This window comes from Pagrus pagrus (assembly GCF_965226575.1).
Source record: "Pagrus pagrus genome assembly, chromosome: 7".
Taxonomy (NCBI): Eukaryota; Metazoa; Chordata; class Actinopteri; order Spariformes; family Sparidae; genus Pagrus; species Pagrus pagrus.
In genome coordinates this window covers 35,353,573-35,362,846 of record NC_140191.1, presented here as the reverse complement: position 1 = coordinate 35,362,846, position 9,274 = coordinate 35,353,573, and the positions used below count along the sequence as shown (strand labels likewise).

Sequence of the window (9,274 nt, the reverse complement as noted above, 5' to 3'; positions counted from 1 at the left end):
ACTGTCCAGGCCCTACCCCTCCAGCACTCAATCCCTCGACTATTCTGACTACCCAAGCGATGGTGTATGGCATGAATTATGTCAAAAAGGGTAAATCAATGACGAAGTAACTGTATGCCTTTCCATGGATGTATCCCTCATGATATCATATTTATATTTGGCTTCACACACATTTAAATGTAAATACTTGAAGGTTGTGAATTTATATAATTCAGATTTTTCACATTCAAGTTAACAAACACAAAAACAACTTGTCTTCAAATTAACAGGTGTCTCTGTTGCGGTGAAAGAGTGTCCATTGTGTGCCAATGTCGTGAGATTCCAGGAGTACTCCTCAGGATTTCACAACTTTAACAACTGGATTTTTCTAACTCTGCCACTATGTGAGCTTCTTCTGTCAGGTTTGGCGGTAAGGCAGCCTTAATTGACATTCAGCATTCACACACACACACACACACACATATATATACATACACACATACATATATATATATATATATATATATACATATATATATACATACATATATATAGTTGTTATGTTAGGGATAATGTATAGTTCGGAGGTTGTTATGGAGAAATAAACCCCGACAGGTTGTATGGAACCCTGACGCGAAGCGTCGCATCGGGGTTCCATACCTCAGAACTATACATTATCCCTTACTTATTTAGATTCCATACATTGATAATGCATACATCTTTACTTTGTGTAGTGGCCATTTGTCGGAAAAATCAAATTAACTAAAAATCAAAATCAAAGAGGGCCACTTCGGCACCATGGGGGTGAATCGTACGCAGGCAAAGAAGTAATGTCCATTCAAAGTTCGTATGTTCTTCCGTTGATTTATTTACTCCAAAAAACAAGCAAGCAATACAAAGAAACGAATAAATCCTATTTCTTTCATGCCTCTCTCGCGCTGGTAAAAAAACATTTGCCCACCCAGGTGCATTCTGGTCCTCCACCTGCGTTCCTACCTATATAACCTCCAGTGCTACCCAATTTACAAAGAAAACAAAACTAAATAAGCAAAACAAAAGGATACTATTTTCCTTAAATTATTAATAATAGAAAACAGTGTCACGAATTGAATCAAAATAAAACTATACTAATCAAACATTATCAATAACAAATAAACAATTAAATAGCTCCAACACTCCGGCCCCTAATTGTGCCTGTATCACAATTACCAATACAATACCAAGAAAGGAGCTATTCCCACAATATGAACTATGGACATAGCAATATTCTATATGTCATGCATTTATCTTAACAAATCTTCTTATTCTTGATGAACCTGCAATAAAAAATAAGAAGAAATAGAGAATAATAAAGAAAGAAAGAAAGAAAGAAAGAGAGAGAGAGAGAGAGAGAGAAAGAAAGAGAGAGAGAGAGAGATGATGATCAGTCCATGATGTTAGACTGCTGCTTCCAGCAACAGACAGAGCTTTGTCACAGGCCTCTCCAGAATGCTGGTCCTTGTTTTAAGACGCACTGAGCGAACCAAGCCCTTTGCATCTGGTCCGGCATCCAAAACTTTCCCCATTATCCAAGATCCTCTTGGAGCAGTGGCATCCACAACAAGGACAATGTCTCCAGGAGTGAGGCTTCTTCTTGGCCTTGTCCATTTTTGTCTCTCCTGCAGCATAGGTAAGTACTCAGAAGTCCACCTTTTCCAAAAGAGTTGAGCCATATACTGTATTTGCCTCCACCTTTTCCTGATGTAAAGATCACTTTGGTCAAAAAGTCCTGATGGCATCATTGGTTTCCCGTTCAACATTAGAATGTGATTTGGTGTGAGCGCTTCGAGGTCATTCGGGTCATCTGAGACCTTTGTAATGGGTCTGTCATTTAGAATTGCCTCAACCTCACAGAAAATGGTTTGGAGCCCTTCATCGTCCAGAATTTGCTGTTTCAGGACTGAGGTGAGAACACTCTTCACTGAACGAATCAGGCGCTCCCAAACACCACCCTGATGGGAAGCTGCTGGTGTGTTAAAGCTCCAGTTTATGCCATCCTTGACCAAAGCTCTTTGAATTTTGCCATGATTTAAAGCAGCCAGACTTTCTTTCAGCTCCCGATTGGCTCCAACAAAATTTGTGCTGTTATCAGACCTGATAGATGAGACTGGTCCTTGTTGACAAATAAACCTCCGAACTGCATTTATACAGGAGTCTGCATCGAGTGTGTAGGTGACTTCCAAGTGTACAGCCCGGCTGGTCAAACAGGTGAAAAGTACTCCATACCTTTTAAGATGACTTCTGCCTCTCTTAACATCGATAGGGCCAAAATAGTCAACTCCAACATCTGTGAAAGGTGCTTTGTAAGGCAACACTCTCTCCTCAGGCAAGTCTGCCATCTTCTGTTCACCAAGCTTTCCTCTGTTGCGTCTACAAACAACACAGTCAGATATTACCTTCCTGGCCGCAGAGTTTGCACTAATTATCCAGTACTTCTGCCGTAAACTGGACAGCATGTGATTTCTTCCTGCGTGCCCCAGTTGATGATGGATATGGCGCAGAATTAGCGTGGATATGTGCAGGTCTTTGGACAAGATGACTGGATGCTTGGATTCTGCTGGCATTGCTGCTTTACTCAGTCGATCGCCCACCCGGAGGATTTCACCATCCATTACTGGGTCCAGTTTGTACAGTAGACTGTCTTTGTGAATGTTTTTGCAGCCACCTTTCAGTGAGGCAATTTCGCTTCTGAACTTGTGTTGTTGCACATATTGAATAATTGACTGCTCCGCCTTAGCAAGATCTTCAGGAGTAAGACTTTGTCCTTTGAGTGTGTCCTTAAAGCTGTGTATTTTCCTTTCTACTTCCTGTTCTTGAGTCTGGAGATTGTCCTTTCCGAGGCCTGCAGAAGCACAAAACTCCTTTCTCTTCCGTCCTTATAACATCAGAGTTTCCTTGACCTTCAGAAACCAAGCTGCAGATGTTTTCAGTTTCATCCAAGATGAAAAATAACAGATAAGGTGGTCAGTGGCACTTTCCAAATCCTTGACAACAGCGTTCACTATCAAGTCCCTCTTGACCTCAGGGTCATCCGCAGGAATCACACCAAGATCCACATCCAGTTTAGGCCATTCCTCCTTTGACCTATAGAGAAACTGAGGTCCATTTATCCATCTCCTGCCATTCAGGAAATCCTCAGCTCTCATTCCTTTTGATGCTTCGTCTGCTGGATTTTCCTTAGAACCCACATATCTCCACTGATCAACATCTGCTGCTTCCCTGATGACAGAGGCTCTGTTGCCACAAAGGTGTGAAATCTCCTGATTTCATTAGAGATATATTTAAGGACTGTTGTGCTGTTGGTCCAGAAAACTGACTTCTCCAGCTTAAGTTGCAGCTCTCTCCGTAGCATTTTATCCACTCGAGCAGCAAGAACTGCAGCTATGAGTTCCAATCGAGGAATTGTAGTCTGCTTAAGAGGAGCAACTCTGGCTTTTCCCAAGAGAAATGCAACATGTACTTTGTGATCTTTCTCCAGTCTTAGATAAGACACAGTTCCATATCCAGCTTGACTGGCATCAGAAAAATGGTGAAGCTGTGCTGTAACAGGATCTCCAAAGTCTCTGGGTTTAATACAGCGATCCACTTTGAATTCAGCCACCTTTTGGAGGCCCTCCAGCCAATCAGACCATTGCTCAGCAAAGGAGTTGGGAATTGCTTCATCCCACCCCAAAAATCTCCTACAAAGCTCCTGCAGCAACAGCTTTGCAGGCAGACTAAATGGGGCCAGAAATCCTGAAGGGTCATAAAGTGAGCTGACCACTGACAAAACCCCTCTTCTGGTCTGTGGTTGTTCTTGTGCTGAGGTCCTGAACTTGAATTTGTCGGATTCAATGCACCACTGTAGTCCTAGTGCTCGTTCCATTGGAAGTTGGTCCGTGTCAAAATCCAGTTCCATCTTGTTCTTTGCTCTGCTGTCCTCAGCAATTGATAGTAGCACTGTGCGGCTGTTGCTGATCCACTTGGAAAGATTGAATCCTCCTTTATGACAGAGAGCAGTTAAATCCTTGACCATGTGTACTGCTTCCTCCACTGAAGCCATCAATTTCAGACAGTCATCCACATAAAAGTTATGTTTGACTGTACTCACCACTTCAATGGGGAACTGTTTGGCATTATCATCTGCAGTTCTTCTCAAAGCATAATTTGCACAACTTGGTGATGACACAGCTCCAAACAGATGTACTTTCATGCGATACTCCAGTGGAGACTGTGCAGTGTCGCCATTAGGCCACCAGAGGAAGCGTAGGAAGTTGATATGCTTATCTGAGCCATGAACTTGATGAAACATGGCTTGAATGTCCGCCATTACAGCAACAGGCTCATGCCTGAATCTAACAAGGACTCCAATAAGTGAGTTGGTAAGATCAGGGCCCTGCAAGAGCTGGCAGTTTAGTGATGTCCCTTTGTACGTTGCTCCACAGTCAAAAACAACTCTCAGCTTGCCTTTTCTGGGATGATAAACTCCATGATGAGGGATGTACCACACCTTTCCATCGTGTTGCTTTAGTTGGTCCAGAGGTACCAGCTCAGCATATCCTCGAGTTATCATGTCATTTAGAAACGTGATGTATTCCTTTCTTAAATGGACCATTCTTGTCAAATTTTCTTTTCAGGCTCAGGAGGCGCTGTTCTGCAACACAGCGATTATTTGGTAAGATGGTATTCTCCTGTCTGAGAGGTAAGTCGATACAGTAATGGTCTCCACTTAATGTTGTTGTACTGGTCACGATGTTCATGAACTTGACATCTTCTCTAGACATTTCAATCTGTTCATCTGATGATCTTTCATTAAAGTCCTGATTATACTGTTTGACCAGCATTTCTTGAAGGTGTTCAACGGAGATTCTGTTTGTTGTTACAGCAGGGCAGCCACACCTGCTTCCACCACGAAGTGGACCATTAACAACCCAACCGACCCTGGTTCTGACTGCATAGGGACCATCATCCTGGCTGTTTATCAACTCCCAAGGTTTCATAACTTTAGGGGCATCAGTTCCAATAAGCAAATCAATGCCTGCATCAATGTCGTAGAGCTTGACGTGCTTCAAATACGACCACTGATTCACAGTGTGTAGACTGGCATGGTCCTCTGAGTCAAAACGTCCAGTAACTCAATGAAATCACTCACGTCCATACCAGACACTTCAAGACCTGACAGAACATGAGCATTTACAACCTTTTTTTGACCCATTGTTCTTAACAGAATACTTTACCTTTCAGGTTCAACTTCCTTGCCAAGTCTTCTGTACAGAACGTGCCGGAACTCCCTGGATCCAAGAAGGCATATGTCTGCACAGTTTTGTTACTCCTTTGGCTCTTGACTTTAACTGCTACAATAGAAAAGATGGAGTTGTCTTCACAACCGGCCCCAATATGGCCACAGGTCTGAGACACTGTAGTAGTTGTAGAATCACTTGTCGGGCTCACAGATGTCTGGGCTTGTGAGGGGGATGTTGCTTTATCCTGCCGCTCAATATGAAGAACGCCGGGGTGCTTTTGGTGACACACGTTGCAATCCAAACGACTCCTGCAGTCTTTGCTTGTGTGGCCTACTTTAAGGCAACCAAAACAGATTCCTTTTTCCTTGATGAAATTAATCTTGTCCCGGTGACTTTGTTCTTGTTTCCTGTATACTGAGTAATGACTCCCTCTTTTACTGCAGTGACATTGGTGGCAAAACTGCTTCCTTTTTTCCTCTGCTTTAGGTGATTAGCATTGGAGGCCTTATAGTTGGTGGATGGTGAGTCCTGAATATTGCCAAAAAGAGGGTCTGATAATATTCGAACCTGCTTTTCAATGAAGGTGACAAGATCAGTAAACAGCACTGTTCTTCCACTTCGCTCTTGCAGATCACAAGCAACATTTCTCCATTTTTCTCGTAGTTTATAAGGAAGTTTCAGGATGATGCTCCTCATATTTGATGGTAAGTCCAGCTCCTTCATATGCATCATTTGCTCTGTTAGATTTGAGCATCCTCTGAGAAACAAGGAGAATGATTGCAGTGCTTCAATGTCTTCACTTTTAACAGGTGTCCAGTTCAGAATCTTTTCCATATAAGCAGATGCAATTTTATGCTTATTTCCAAAATGTTCTGCTAGAAGACCTTTGGCCCTGTGGTATTCCTGCTCTGGAGGTAAATGTTGACAACTCTGCACTAAGTGCAGAGTTGCACTTAGTGCACTGGTGCATTGTTCAAGAAAGTGCAAACAGTCGCTCCAATTGTTCGTCTTCTCCTCCACTCCATTTTCAAAAGCTGTGATAAAAGACCTGAAACGAAGAGAATCTCCATCGAACACAGGGATATTTCTTGGTGGAAGGACAGAGGACAGATTTTGCTGAACCAGTAGTGCAGTGATATCATTTTGTCTTTGCATAATATTTACAATGTCATCCTGATAGTTGTCAGTCCTTGCTTGGGTTTGAGGGAACACAGGTAGTGTTTGATTTCCAACATTTTGCATCACTTGAACTGGAGCGTCAACCTTCAATAAAATCTTTTCCTCCATTTTGTTTGCTGGCCTTTGTTTAGGCTTAACAACTTGTGGTTGAGATGGATGATCAGGCACAGCTAGAGCGTTAACCATTTCATCCACTTTATCTGGAACAAACACTTTGTTTTACAATTACAGAACAAGACAACCAGTGGACGGATGCTTGACACGTTGTTATTTTTTAATGACAACCGCTACCATTACCAAGTAGTGAGAAGAGCTTTCCACCACTTTTTGTCACTGACAAATTTCCAGTTTGACTATTCTTGCTACCAGTGTGGATACCACCCAGCAGTGGTAGTAGGAGATGCAAACTGCAAACTGGCCTTTGATGTACCACATAAGAATGCTTTTCTTTTCTGTAATTCATCTATAAAACATTATGTTAATAATGAAGACTCACATAACTGATGCACATATAAAAGGTTTGCCTGTATGAAATACCTTCTACTTCCTGCTTTTGCTTCTTTGTTGCTGTTGCATATTTGGCGTAGTCATGCCTTTGTAATTATTTGAAAAACTTAATTTGCAGTTGGAACATTTAAGAGGCCTGACCCAGACTCCATATCTGAGAAAGATTTGGAAGTGGACATCCTCAAGGTGTGGTCTGATCTAGACAGGTCTGATTGCAGAAGGCCTCATATCAGGTTGGTGCAACACAATAACAGCTCTTGATGTCATCAAAACTGTAAAAAGGTGTTTAAAGTTCTTGGTCAATGTTATCAATGTTACACTTTAATGTTTGTGTATGCAAACGCAATACAATCTTTGAATATATGACTTAACAGTGTTATGTTTTATAAAAGGAACATCTGTGGCAAACCCGTACCACACATCAATAAGACATTCTTCTTTGGCACCTTGGATGGGACCGCAGACAAGAATTGGAAGTATTCTTCCAAAAACAGAGGTGAAGAAGGCATTAAAAAAGAAACCCACTGACATCAAGCATCCGACCAAAACAATCAATGAGGACATCATACTTGATCTCATAGAATCAAAGAAGGTATACATTGTGCTTGTTTTACTGTGTTTATCAGCAAGCATGTATAAACATATATACAGCACAGACCAAAAGTTTGGACACACCTTCTCATTCAAAGAGTTTTCTTTATTTTCATGACTATGAAAATTGTAGATTCACACTGAAGGCATCAAAACTATGAATTAACACGTGGAATTATATACTTAACAAAAAAGTGTGAAACAACTGAAAATATGTCTTATATTCTAGGTTCTTCAAAGTAGCCACCTTTTGCTTTGATTACTGCTTCGCACACTCTTGGCATTCTCTTGATGAGCTTCAAGAGGTAGTCACCTGAAATAGTCTTCCAACAGTCTTGAAGGAGTTCCCAGAGATGCTTAGCACTTGTTGGCCCTTTTGCCTTCACTCTGCGGTCCAGCTCACCCCAAACCATCTCGATTGGGTTCAGGTTCGGTGACTGTGGAGGCCAGGTCATCTGGCGCAGCACCCCATCACTCTCCTTCTTGGTCAAATAGCCCTTACACAGCCTGGAGGTGTGTTTGGGGTCATTGTCCTGTTGAAAAATAAATGATGGTCCAACTAAACGCAAACCGGATGGAATAGCATGCCGCTGCAAGATGCTGTGGTAGCCATGCTGGTTCAGTATTCCTTCAATTTTGAATAAATCCCCAACAGTGTCACCAGCAAAGCACCCCCACACCATCACACCTCCTCCTCCATGCTTCACGGTGGGAACCAGGCATGTAGAGTCCATCCGTTCACCTTTTCTGCGTCGCACAAAGACACGGTGGTTGGAACCAAAGATCTCAAATTTGGACTCATCAGACCAAAGCACAGATTTCCACTGGTTTAATGTCCATTCCTTGTGTTCTTTAGCCCAAACAAGTCTCTTCTGCTTGTTGCCTGTCCTTAGCAGTGGTTTCCTAGCAGCTATTCTACCATGAAGGCCTGATTCACACAGTCTCCTCTTAACAGTTGTTCTAGAGATGTGTCTGCTGCTAGAACTCTGTGTGGCATTGACCTGGTCTCTAATCTGAGCTGCTGTTAACCTGCGATTTCTGAGGCTGGTGACTCGGATGAACTTATCCTCCGCAGCAGAGGTGACTCTTGGTCTTCCTTTCCTGGGGCGGTCCTCAAATCAAAATCAAATCAAATCAAATTTTATTTGTATAGCCCAAATTCACAAATCACAGTTTGCCTCAGAGGGCTTTACAATCTGTACAGAGACGACACCCTCTGTCCTTCGACCCTCGATTCGAGTGAGGAAAAACTTGCCCCAAAAAAAGGCCCTTTTAACAGGGAAAAAAAATGCGGAAGAAACCTCAGGGAGAGCCACAGAGGAGGGATCCCTCTCCCAGGACGGACAGACGTGCAATAGATGTCGCATGTACAGAGCAGATCAACGAGATCACAATGTATTCGATTATAAGCGATGGTTGACAGGAGTGAAAGTACATAAAGATGTATTACAGCAATAATGATGAAATGCACATGGAAATGTGATTACTAGTGATAACAGTAGTAGTGATTAATGGTAAGGATGGTATGTAGTAATGCAGTACGATAATAGTAGTGTAACGTATGTAACAGAGATGTGACTAATATTAGCGCCAGTAGTGGTGGGTGTTAGGCAGGGTCATGGCAGTAGGCGCATCCACGATCAGGCAGGGCCATAGCAGTAGGCGCATCCACGATCAGGCAGGGCCATAGCAGTGGGCGCATCCACGATCAGGCAGGGCCATAGCAGTGGGCACATCCACGATCCACGACCCAGGCG

At 42.6% G+C, this 9,274-nt stretch overlaps 1 long non-coding RNA gene across 1 annotated transcript; it reads left to right on the top strand.

Moving 5' to 3' along the window:
- Positions 1-277: 277 nt before the first annotated feature.
- Positions 278-7,512, top strand: LOC311260327. Its single transcript, XR_014623003.1, has 3 exons — positions 278-409; positions 7,045-7,159; positions 7,319-7,512. It is a non-coding gene; the product is annotated as an uncharacterized lncRNA (long non-coding RNA).
- Positions 7,513-9,274: the final 1,762 nt, after the last annotated feature.